The following is a 12,604-nucleotide window of genomic DNA, read 5'->3' as shown; positions in this document are numbered from 1 at the left end:
CTATTTGAGAGAATTATTTTTCTACCGGAAGTAATAAATTGTTTTTGGTTCTGTATTTGGTTCTTGTTGTTCGAGCCCACACTCGATGTAATTTGAGGTATGAGATAGTGGAGAAGGTCGTTCGGTTGAAAGATAGGAATGTTTCGGATCCATCTCGCACAAAGCACGTGTACTTTTCGGGAAAAAGTTTATTATTATAAATATCATAAACCAACTCGATTTTCAGAATTTTAATTTACCCTTGTGACTGAAAATCATTTTCTAAACTGAATCTTTCCAACAAATAAGGCATTATTTTTTATTGTTTATTACTAAAACTCATTGTATCATATATAGTATCACATTATCAAACCCAATTCATGATCGCAATTATATATGTATATATAATTCGACATAGCTCAATCGAATCAAGTAGCCAAATGTATTCATACCTCGACTATGTTCGTCACCAATATGATTCGATTATAAATAAGTACTCAATTAAAGAATAAATTAGAAACAAATTATGAAAACATAAACCGGATTCGTTGTTCGTTGTCCATTCTCATCTTTCTGTTGTCCCTTGACGTTTCAATCTTGTTTTTAACCTCATTCACTAAACCAAGTACAAAAAATATATTAAACTCTCATTTATTAACCTATAATTATTCAATTAAAACACATTTTACATACTTTTCAATTTAGTCCTTTATATCGCCAATATCTGAAATCCTCACATTTTACAATTTACTTAATCGAATCTAAATCCGACTTTGTATTTATTTATTAGAAACTCCATTCTATACTTTCCCTTACACTTGGGTCCTTGTTAAGTTAAATATAATTTCTAAGCTTTGAGCTTAATCTAACTACATTCCAAGCTAACCTATTTCATCCCTTCCATAATTTTCATATAATCAAGTTTAATCTATTATGATTTTCATGTTTCTAGTCTCAATTACATTAAGACTTCTCTAATGACAATTTAAAAATTTATTAACAATTATAAAAACTAATCTATGGGTTGACTTAATACAAGCTTTCTATAAAAAATCCATAAAATTTTACGAGGAAATCTTTCTCACTAATCTACTATAATATATCCATGAAAACCCAACTACTCTATATCAAGAATTAACAAAGTTTCAAAAGAAAAGTCATCTATTTCTTAACGTATAGAACACGACAATGGTGAAATAAGAAAACAAGTTTTTCTTTTCTTTCTCTTGATGTTCGGTGGAGGAAGATGAGATGAGAATCATGTTTTTTTTTCTTCTCTCCCTTATCCTATATCTATATAATTAATATTTAATTAACTAATTAAAACCAAATCAAAGGCCATCATTTAATCTACAACAATTAATGGACATGAACGGCCAAGATTCACCAAGGCCACTAGTCCTAATTAATTAGTGGTTAAATCATTATTTAACCCTTGATTTAATTCACATTTAAACCTCTACTCAAATTCAATTAAATTTCAACTAGTTTTAACCACTACACAATTTAATCTCCGTACTATTTTCTTTAATAAATTAAATAAGTCACTCATTACAAATATTCATAATTAATTCATAATTTTTTGGTTTAATACTCGAGTTATCTTGATTTAAAAAAATTTGATCTTAAGTCGAATTTTTCAACATCGATGAAAATCAAATCGCTACACTTGTAGCTTCGAGGAAGCTAGCTTTGGGGTTCTTTTGGCAGGTTGGTACGAGGTCATCTATCCATATTTGGCATGACTGTTAGGGGTAGAGAGTTTGGTGGGAAATGAGTTGAGCTATAATGGGTTGATTTCGAGATGTTTAGTTCAATGTAATGGCATAACCGTTAAACGATTCTACGGGCCCACCATAAACATATGTTTGTGTGACACCCCTAATTTGACCCTAGTCGAAAAGTGGTTTCGGGACCACAAAATCGAGTCATAAAAATAATTAGCCGTCATATTTTATGACTATTATATGTGAATACGAATGTGTGAAAGTTTTAAGCTTTGATTTAATAAATTGCATGTGAATTTAGTCAATAGGACTTATGTGTGACACTTTTGAAATGTGATAGGTCAAAACATAAGGATCTATTAGTGCATGAAATAAAAAGGGTGGACTTGCATGTCAATTTCCCCCTAATTAGTAGTGGCCGGCCATGAGCATGAGAGTGGACAAAATGTTATGGGGTGAAACATGTTGGAAACATGTTGTGTTAGTGTGTTATGGGAGAAAGAATATAATAAAGGGTTAGTAATAAAGAAATGAAAAGGGAGGGGTGATGAGAACAAAGTTGTCTCATCCATGTTCCCCCCCCCATTACCGTGACTTGAGAAGGAAAGAAAAGAAGAAATCGGTTCTTCTTGGCCAAAATGAAAAGAGGAAGAAAGGAATGAAGCTAGAAAGGAGAGGGCAGCTGCATGTAGTGGAAAACCATGAAATTTGTTGCTTAGAAGTTAAAATTTTCAAGTAGAAGGGTAACTCTTCTAAACTCTCCCTTGCCCATAGCTTTTCGTTGACAAATTCTGGTTGCATTGTTGATTTGAGCTTGACGAATATGTGGGAGTAGAGAAGATTTTCTTTTCTAGTTGCAAATGTTGCATGTCTAGTAGATGAAGAGTTTCTCACTTGTGTTAAAAGAATTTAGTGAATGCTTGTGTTGTTATAATCCATTTTTGTAACTTTGGGGTTGATTGTATTTAGCTAACAAGGTAGGAGAAGGTTGTAGTAGAAAAGGGAAAGAGCAAATTGAATAGGTAGAATCGGTGTTGGGAACCTTAGTGAGCTTTCCTTGAACTTTTATTCTCTTGTGTTTGACAATTGTTGAAAATGTTAAATCATTGTCCGAATTTTACCTTGTTGGTATTATTCATTGCTGCCCTGCTTATGCTATCTGATTGTGGTATTGATGCTGTTTGAGTATTGTGTTGTTAATGAACAAATGATATATAAATGAGCTATTTAGATGTTAAAGAATGTTGTCTAAATGGGTGAAGACTATGATGTCTAAAACTGCTATTAATTGTTTTACAAGCTGAAATTTAAGGGGATTGAATGCCGAAATTAATTGTACATGAAGGTTAAAGTTTTTGTATCCGATGCTTCAATCCAAGCTGAGTGATGGTGTTCGAAAGTGCTCTGCGGCTTTAGCTTAAGAGCAAAGAGGATCAAAGTCGGATAGGGGAAAAAGAGAATGTAAACGAATAGCCGTGGATACCTAATCGTCAACCACTTCCGAGGTAAGTTTTAAGTGATCAAATGTTGAGTAAATCCAATCAAAATAGGACATAATGAGTTGAGTTAATAAGATATGATGTGGCCATGATATGTCTTAAACTCAAAAGGTAAGTTCATAAGTGTTTGGACTTGGAAATTTAAGAGCAAATTGTAATAATTTGCTTTGGACAGCAGCAGTAACGTGATTTTAGAAAATCACTATAAATTGTTGGCATAGAATTATAGGCTGAATAAAATATGTAATCAAAGCTTAGCTAGTCTAGTTTCTTATAAAAGAGACCTTGTGAGCAAAGAAATTTCCTATAAAGAGATATTTAAAGTTGTGTGAGATGGTGTCAGAATGACTCCGAAATCCCCTGTTCTGTATTTAGAAAATCATTATAAATTGTACAAAAATGTTTATAAGATAAAATTTATATGCTTAGACTCCTTAATGAGTCTAGTTTCAAATGAAATCAAATGTAACACATTTTGAATTCTGTAAAATGAGAAATTTGATTCGTAGTGAAGAGTGGTCAGATTAGTCAAACAGTGAAACAGGGGAAACTTTAAGAAAAATCTGGTATTGGTTGGCCAAACCTAAAATTCTGGAAATTTTATGGATGGAAGATATACGAGTCTATATTTAGGAAAAATTAACGGCAAGTGATTTAGAGTTTTGTAGCTCCGGTTATAAATAATTTAGTGACCATTGCTCAGGAAAACAGCTCGTAGTGAATATGTGATTTTGTTGTAAACATGGACAAAACTTGTTTTAGTTGCTCATAAGCTATTGATTAAACCCATACTTGAATTCTAAATCGTGATATTGTAAGCTTATGAGTATTCGAATATGAAATGATAGTATGGCGTAAAATTGAATTATTCATTGGAAAGTGATGGATGTAGATTCGGCCAAGACCAAGTCTGTACATGATAGTATATGTGGTATGTGAAGTATATTTGAATAAATGTGAAAGTGTATATATGTGATAAGGCCTAATGGCCGACGTGATGAATGTGAAAGTGTATATATATGTGATAAGGCCTAATGGCCGACGTGATGAATGTGAAAGTGTATATATGTGATAAGGCCTAATGGCCGATGTGATGAATGTGAAAGTGTATATATGTGATAAGGCCTAATGACCGATGTGATGAATGTGAAAGTGTATATATGTGATAAGGCCTAATGGTCGATGTGATGAATGTGAAAGTGTATATATGTGACAGGGCCGAGTGGCCAACGTGATGGATGTGAAAGTGTATAAATGTGATGAGTCCCGAAGGGCATTTGTGTCAGTACTATATCCGGGTTAAAACCCCGTAGGCTTTATGCGAGAATATTATCCTGATTAATGTCCGTAGGCTTCGTGCTCGTACTATATCCGAGCTTTAAAGACCCGACGGCTAAATGCTAGGATTCAAGTAAGACTTTGATATTGAGTATCTGCATTAAGTTACCATCAAATAAGTATTATGTATTCAAGATGTTCAGGTACGTATTACTTACTCATCAGTGGAGTGATTTCGAGGTGAATTATCAGTATCAAAGAGGTAGGTAAATGTGATTAATATTATAACTCCAAATGTGAGAATGATCTAATTGGTAATGGTATGTTTGTATAATAAAGTATGCGATGAAATATTCTTATGTATTAGTGCATATTCTGCCCAAAAGCCTTATGATCTGAGTATGGGTTGGGTTGAGCTAGATGTGCCAGTACAAGGTAAGGATTATGATTTGTAAGCTTACATATATGTGATAAGGAATACGTTGGTTCTTTATGTGCCTATGGTAATTTAGTACTTGTCATGTTGAAATACTTAAAAGTATGGATGTGATTATGAACAAGTGGAAAGGATTATTGAAAGTTGAAAATCGATGAAGAATGTGCTTTGGAAATATTTGACCATCTAGGTCATTATTATTCGAAAGTATATATGTGGCAGCCAAGTGTTGCGTTTAATGATATTATAGATCGAGATGAAGCTCTAGATTAACTTCATCGAACAGTTGAAATGAATGACCAATAATAGTGATTGAGAACACTTTGTCTTGCTTAAAACTTACTAAGCATTAAATGCTTACTCCGTTCTTTGAATCTCTGTTTTATAGATTTTGGTTCGTCAGCTATCGGACTCGGGATTATTGAAGTCGAAGTCGCCCACACTATCAAAGCCCTTTTGGTACACTTTTGGTTGAACTCTGAAAATGGCATGTATAGGACTACCCTTTTGTTGTTGGTCATGTACCCTTCGGTTTTGTGTAAATTTGGATAGCCATGCGAAAATGGCTTAAATATACTTTGATCATAGCATTATAATCGTTTTGTATGTTGTCCGTCGAGAGGTATGGAAATGTTGGTAACGGTTAGCCATGGGAAGGGTTATTCTTGATCACTTTTGGAATATGTATGACAAACTCTAGTTGATCCATGGAGGATCATGAAATAGGTAAAGTTTACCTTAAAAAAACAGATGCTGGCAGCAGCAGTGATGTGGATGTGAAAAATCACTAAAAATAGTAGGAATGGAATTAAATAGTGAATAAATTATGTAAACTAACCTTGATGAATCTATTTTCATAGACAAGTAACTAAACGATCATATGGACAGTATGTTAAGAGATATTCAGGTTCTCGTGAGACAGGGCCAGAACGGTTTTTGGATTCCCTGTTCCGACTTTGGAAATTCATTATAAATTAACCAGAGATAATTAGGAGTCATGCCATATATTTATAGATTCCTCTTTGAGTCTATTTTCTATAGAAACAAACGGCATCAGCATTGAAGCCCTGTACAGGGAGATATCCAAGTCGTAATGCGCAAAGGTCAGTGTAGTCGATCCCTGTAACATGGGAGACTTTGACTAATAAACTGTACTAATTGGACCGACAAAAAATTCTAGAAAAAAATTTGTAGATGCATATATGAGTCTAGTTTCAGGGAAAAATCACGAAGCTGATTTTCAAGTTGTGAAACTCAAGATATGATTTTTAAGGTGACAGTGACGTAGTTAGCCAACTTGCCTGGAAAATTTAAAATGGATTGTGCAAAGAAGTGATTTAAGTCTGCAAACCCCTCGTGTCTGACTCCGGCGACGGACTCGGATACGGGGTGTTACAGTTTGGTTAAATGGAATGCCCTATGGGCTTATTCCATTATGAGCTTATGCAGTGAAATGGTTTGATTTTTATTCATTACCAATAGCTGATTCGGTGCTTAAGGAGGCTATCACCACAAAAATGCTCCCCACTTTACCCTCTCATTTCTCACCTCAAAAAGCTCTCACGTAGCTAGACAGTCACTCCCTTACTTCCTTCGACTCCGTCCATAGCACTCCTCACCTTTATCGCAGTGTCCTTCAAGTAAACATTTTCTCCCTCCATTCCTTTCATTTTCCTTTCTTCCAATTTTTTTGCCCTTTTTCTTTTTTTTTTCTGATCTCCTTTTCTTTCTTTCAATAGAGTTGTCATAGCCTCTATTTGAATTGAAATAAACATCTCTATTGATTTGTCCATTTTTAGGTTTGTTTTCACCATTTTTAAGTTTGTTTTTTTCCTTTTATTTGTTTTGTTTTTCTAGAAAGTTAAAGGTTTTGGATCTGAAATTTTGGGTTATTTTGACTTTGTTTGATTTGAGATAAGAATTATGTTTTTTTTCTTTTGATTTAGATTTTTCAGTACTTTCAGAAGAAGAAGAAAAAATGAGTTGGAAAAGCAAAGGATTTGATCCAAATCCAAAATCTATGGTAACAAAAAAGTTGACTCTTTTGCTTTGCATTGGTTGTTTTTATGCTGGAATGCTCTTTTTTGATAGGTAAATTTCTTTTAATTTTCGTTTCTTGATTTGGTTCTAGCTTGTATTTGCAATTTGATGAATTAGGTGATTGTAAAAATTAATTATATAACTTAGTGCAACAAAAAGTGACGACCAAGTGCTTCTTTGTTGTTGAAATCGGTGATAAGGTTGTTGGCAGAATCGTTATGGGCCTTACATACTTTATAAATTTTTTTGTTTTTTTTATTTTTTACAAATGGACGCTTCACAGAAAACTATTCTTATTACTGGTGGTGCTAGGTTCATTGGCACTCACACTATGGAATAACTACTCAATGAAGGTTTTAAAGTGTCAATTATTGACAATCTTGATAACTCTATTATTGAAGCTGTTGATAGGGTTAGGGAATTAGTGGGTCCTGAGCTCTCTAAGAAACTCCAGTTCAACTTGGTAAGCAAAAATTTTTCCATCTTTTACTCCAAAGATGAAACCTTTGTTGTATGTATCGTTGTATTATGATCATCATACATTTGTGTTTTTATTTGTTTTAAGATCTATTATGGGATTAAAGCTTTTTCATACAAATTTTGGTTTTGTTTAGTTACAGAGTGAATTGAAGAGCAGGGATGACTTGGACAAGCTTTTCTTTAAAACAAAGTACTTCCAACTGAATATATACTGTAATCTTTTTTGGTTTTGATTGTTTGCATCACAATGGTCCATTAATTTATTGTCATTTTACAGTTTCATTTGGGATTATGCCTGCAAATGACTTAAAATGAATGTAATGTGACTAGTGTTGAATTGGATTTCACTTGTAACAATTGGCTCAGGTTTGATGTCGTCATACATTTTGCTGCCTTTAAGGTTGTTGGGGAGAGTGTCGGTAACCCTCGTCAGTGCTGGATCACTGGGAAGCCCCATGGTGCAGTGGAAAAATTATTCCGGTGATCCAAACCAGGAATCTATGCACAATGAACAAATTAGGAAGAAAAGGTTTGAAAAATATACCTTTCGTACTCTAAAAACTAGGGAGGAACCACTTCTATTTTAATCCCCTTTGTACGCTACCGATCCAAAGCCGCAACAGAATCATCCTAGCCTCTACGTAGTCCACCCTGTTACAAACGAATGAACAAAAAACTCTTACTGAACGTTTCAAAGAGTTTTTCCGAAAAGAAAATGCGGCTGCTAGCCCTAGGTTCCTTTTCTTTTGTGGTTAATGTTGGTTAACACTTTTCTGCACCCTAGGATTTTATTTTATGATTTATTTCCTTTTATTTAATATTGCCTAAAAAAACGGAATCCCCTTTTTGGTGCTAGAATATATATGAAAATATCACATTGTAATATTCTTTCCAAAAGGATATTAATTTCCATATATATATTATGTTTGACCAAAATTAATTGTTATTTTACTTTATTTTAATAATTTCGGTAAATAAATCATAATTAATATTTTATATGAATCAAATTCATACATTTATTTTAATTATGTTCTCTATTCTTGTACAATGAATTTGTACATATATTGTGTTTATTATTTGTAGAAATAAAACTTCGGTAATGACAATATATCGCAAAGAAAATAGAAATAGAAATAGAAATAGAAATAAAGAACACACAGATTTTACGCGGAAACCCTTTTGGGAAAAAACCACGGGTAGAGGAGAAGAAAATTCACTATGTCAAATTCGAATGATTACAAGAGGAGTAGACTATGTCTATTTATAGGCTTGTAAAACCATATTCTAATATGAGTAAAAACACTTTATTCTAATCAATATCAAATATATGGAGTTTAATAAGGTTTAAAAAACCTTATTCTAAAATAAAATAAAAGAAGTATAATTCTATAGGGATTTTACTTTTATTTTATTTTACCACAATATTTCATTTAAATAAGGATTCAGGTCACTTAATTCTAACTGTAACACCCCTTACCCAAGACCGTCGCCGGAATCGAGTACGAGATGTCATCCAATTTAACTTACCAATTCGGAGCATAAAAATTTGCTTTTAAAATTAAATTCACTATTCACAACAAAACTGTCCACCTGCATGACTGTCACTAATTTAATTATAGCTTGAGTTAAAGAACTAAAAATTTAAATCCGTAAATTTTCCCTGAAACTAGACTCATATTCCCACTTACCATATAATTTTCAGAATTTTTTACTCAGCCAATTAGTACAGTTTATTCATTAAAGTATCCCCTGTTTCACAGCTCGACAGATCTGACCTCTTGCCACTAAAAATCAATTATCTCATTTTAAAGAATTCATATAAGGTTATAGTCTATTTATTTTGAAAATAGACTCACTAAGGAATCTACACATATAAATTATGACCTATAATTCTTTCTGTACAATTTATAATGATTTTCTAAAGTCAGAACAGGGGACTTCAAAAACCATTCTGACCCTGTCTCACTAAAATTTAAATATCTCAAAATATAAATTCCTTTGCCTACACCGTTTCTTTCATGTAAAAATAGACTTGATAAGATTTAATTCTATATATCATTCACCCTCTAATTCCATTTCTACTATATATGGTGATTTTTCACATTCACGTCACTGCTGCTGTCAAAGAAACTGCTTCTTTGAATTAGTTACCATTTAAACATACATAACACCAAAACATATTCTTTAATAACTACTTCAATAGCTAACATTAGCCATATCATTTGAACATGCTCAAAATGATTAAGACTCTATACATGCCATAGTTTAAACATTTTGAAAATCACATAATACCGAGATGGCTATGATAGTGTGATACGAGCTCCGACGGTCCACTATTCGATCAAGTTCAAATCACTATAAAACAAAGGAAAGAAAGAGATGTGTAAGCTATAAATAGCTTAGTAAGTTACATGTAAACAATAATTACTCATTTAATAATTAACACTTTTAACATATAACTAATCAAAACATTTCTTAGCAATTTCAATCACTTACACATGCACAATCTTACCAATTCACTTGCATATACATTTTCACACTTAACATTTCATATTCACTTTAATTCATTATTAATCCCGTTGAACACTTGGAATATACACGGATACGTAGAGATTTAGCACATAAGTGCCACATTGATATGTAGCCGAAGCTACCACTGATATGTAGCCGTAGCTACCACTGAAATGTAGCCGAAGCTACCACTGATCAATAACACTGGAAATGTCCACGGGCCTACTCACACAAGCTGTCAGGTGTCTGCAACACATGCTAGATCACCCAGCACCCGGGACTCACTGTAACACTGTAACACTGTAACACTGGTCTCTAGTGACATGTCACTTGTATCCAATTCTATTCCTAAGTTCAACCGGGAATTTACACTTAACACTTTATTTTCAACACTTTATCACTTGAATAATTCATGAACAATTTTCCTTCCACATTCAATATTAATTCACATATCAAATATAATTCACAATTTATACAACTATAACTATTATTTACATATAACTTACCTCGGATGCAAAACGACTATTTTTGTAATTTAGTCGATAACTTTCTCTTTTCCCCGATCACTTGCACTATTTCTTCTTTCTTGATCTATATTAACACAATTTAATACATTTTATCAATATTCCATTCAAATACAATTCATACACAACATTTTGACACATTTACATTTTTCCCCATAACTTTTCTAAAATTCCACTTTTGTCCCTAAGCTCGTAAAAATCAAATTCACTAAATTTCTTAAATTTCAAACTTCACTAAATCATATTTCATGCTCATAACAGCCCTCAATTTCACAAAATCACAACTTTATGCACACTTTACCATCTTTCACAATTTAGCTATTTTTCAACATTTTCATTGAAATTCATCTAGTAAAACTTGTAATTAACACTTCAAACATTCATTATCTAACATCACTAATCAATTTACAATTATATCATGAATGGGTCAATTTTTTAAACTTTAATTTCATTTAAATTAAATGGTAGAAACATGAAATTCAAGCTTCAATAAGCATAAAAATACGAAAATAATTAAAAACGGGGCAAGAAATCACTTACAATTGAGCTTAGGAAGTTCAAGAACCTTAGCTATGGTGACATGAATTTTTTTGGCAGCAAACGTCTGATTTTAAGAAGATGAACACTTGTTTTCATCTTTATTTTGTCTTTTATTCAATTTGGACAAAAATGCCCTTGACCCATTACTTAGATATTTTTCTAGAAATACCCTTTTGTGTCCATAACACTAATTTATGGTCTAATTGCCACATAAACACTTCCAATTTCATGCAATAATTCAATTAAGTCATTTAATCACTAATTAGACACACTTTGCATTTTTCTCAATTTAGTCCTAAAAATTCAATTAAGCACTAAAGCATTAAAATTTCCTATCCATATTTTCACACAATATTTCAATCAATCAGTAACTAATAAAAATTTATAAAATTAAACTATTTCACTTCGGATTTGTGGTTACGAAACCACTATTCCGATTAGGCCCTATTTCGGGCTATCACAATTCTCCCCCCTTAGGGATTTTCGTCCCCGAAAATCTTACCAGTGAATAAGTTGGGATACTGTTTCCTCATAGCCTCCTCGGTTTCCCATGTTGCCTCTTCCACCCCATGTCGTTGCCATAACACTTTCACTAAAGCAATTTCTTTGTTTCTCAACTGTTTCACTTCTCGTGCCAAGATTCGAATCGGTTCTTCTTCGTATGTCATATCCGATCGAATTTCCACTTCAGTCGGTGAAATCACATGTGATGGGTCCGATCGATATCGCCTCAACATAGAAACATGAAACACATTATGAATTCTTTCCAATTCCGGTGGTAAAGACAATCGATAAGCCATTGGACCAATTCTTTCTATCACTTCATACGGACCAATAAATCTTGGACTTAATTTACCTTTATGGCCAAATCTCAGAATTTTCTTCCATGGAGACACTTTCAGAAATACTTTATCACCCACTTGAAACTCAATCTATTTTCTTTTCAAATCCGTATACGAATTTTGTCGATCTGATGCAGCTTTCAAACAATCACGGATTATCTTCACTTTTTCTTCGGTTTCTTTTACCAAATCAACTCCATGTAACTGATTTTCATTAAGTTCAGTCCAATATAATGGAGTCTGACACTTTCGTCCATACAACGCTTCATAAGGTGCCATTTTTATGCTTGACTGATAACTATTATTATAAGCAAATTCCACCAAAGGTAAATATCTTTCCCAATTACCTTCAAATTCCAATACACAACATCTCAACATGTCTTCGAGTATTTGAATTACTCTTTCAGACTGTCCATCGATTTGGGGATGGAATGTTGTACTAAAATTCAATTTAGTACCCAATACCTCTTGTAATTTCTTCCAAAACCTTGAAGTAAATCGTGGATCTCTATCAGATATAATAGACATAGGTACACCATGTAATCGAACTATCTCAGCAATATACAATTCAGCTAACTTGTCAAGTGAAAAACTCATTCGCACAGGAATGAAATGAGCCGACTTAGTCAATCGATCAACTATAACCCAAATTGAGTCTTTCTTTTTCGGTGACAATGGCAATCCAGAAACAAAATCCATAGTAATTCTATCCCACTTCCACTCGGGCACCATAATAGGTTGAAGTAAT

At 33.0% G+C, this 12,604-nt stretch overlaps 1 long non-coding RNA gene across 4 annotated transcripts; it reads left to right on the top strand.

The window, feature by feature from the left end:
• Positions 1-6,382: 6,382 nt before the first annotated feature.
• Positions 6,383-7,781, top strand: LOC121213921 (uncharacterized). 4 transcript variants are annotated; one of them, XR_005909442.1, is made up of 3 exons: positions 6,383-6,559; positions 6,866-7,010; positions 7,272-7,781. It is a non-coding gene; the product is annotated as an uncharacterized lncRNA (long non-coding RNA). The 4 variants fall into 4 exon arrangements; XR_005909441.1 differs by having other exon boundaries at positions 6,387-6,559; positions 6,866-7,422; positions 7,574-7,781; XR_005909440.1 differs by having other exon boundaries at positions 6,866-7,781.
• Positions 7,782-12,604: the final 4,823 nt, after the last annotated feature.

Source organism: Gossypium hirsutum, chromosome D01 (assembly GCF_007990345.1).
Source record: "Gossypium hirsutum isolate 1008001.06 chromosome D01, Gossypium_hirsutum_v2.1, whole genome shotgun sequence".
NCBI classification, from domain to species: Eukaryota; Viridiplantae; Streptophyta; class Magnoliopsida; order Malvales; family Malvaceae; genus Gossypium; species Gossypium hirsutum.
This window is presented reverse-complemented; position numbering and strand designations above follow the sequence as displayed.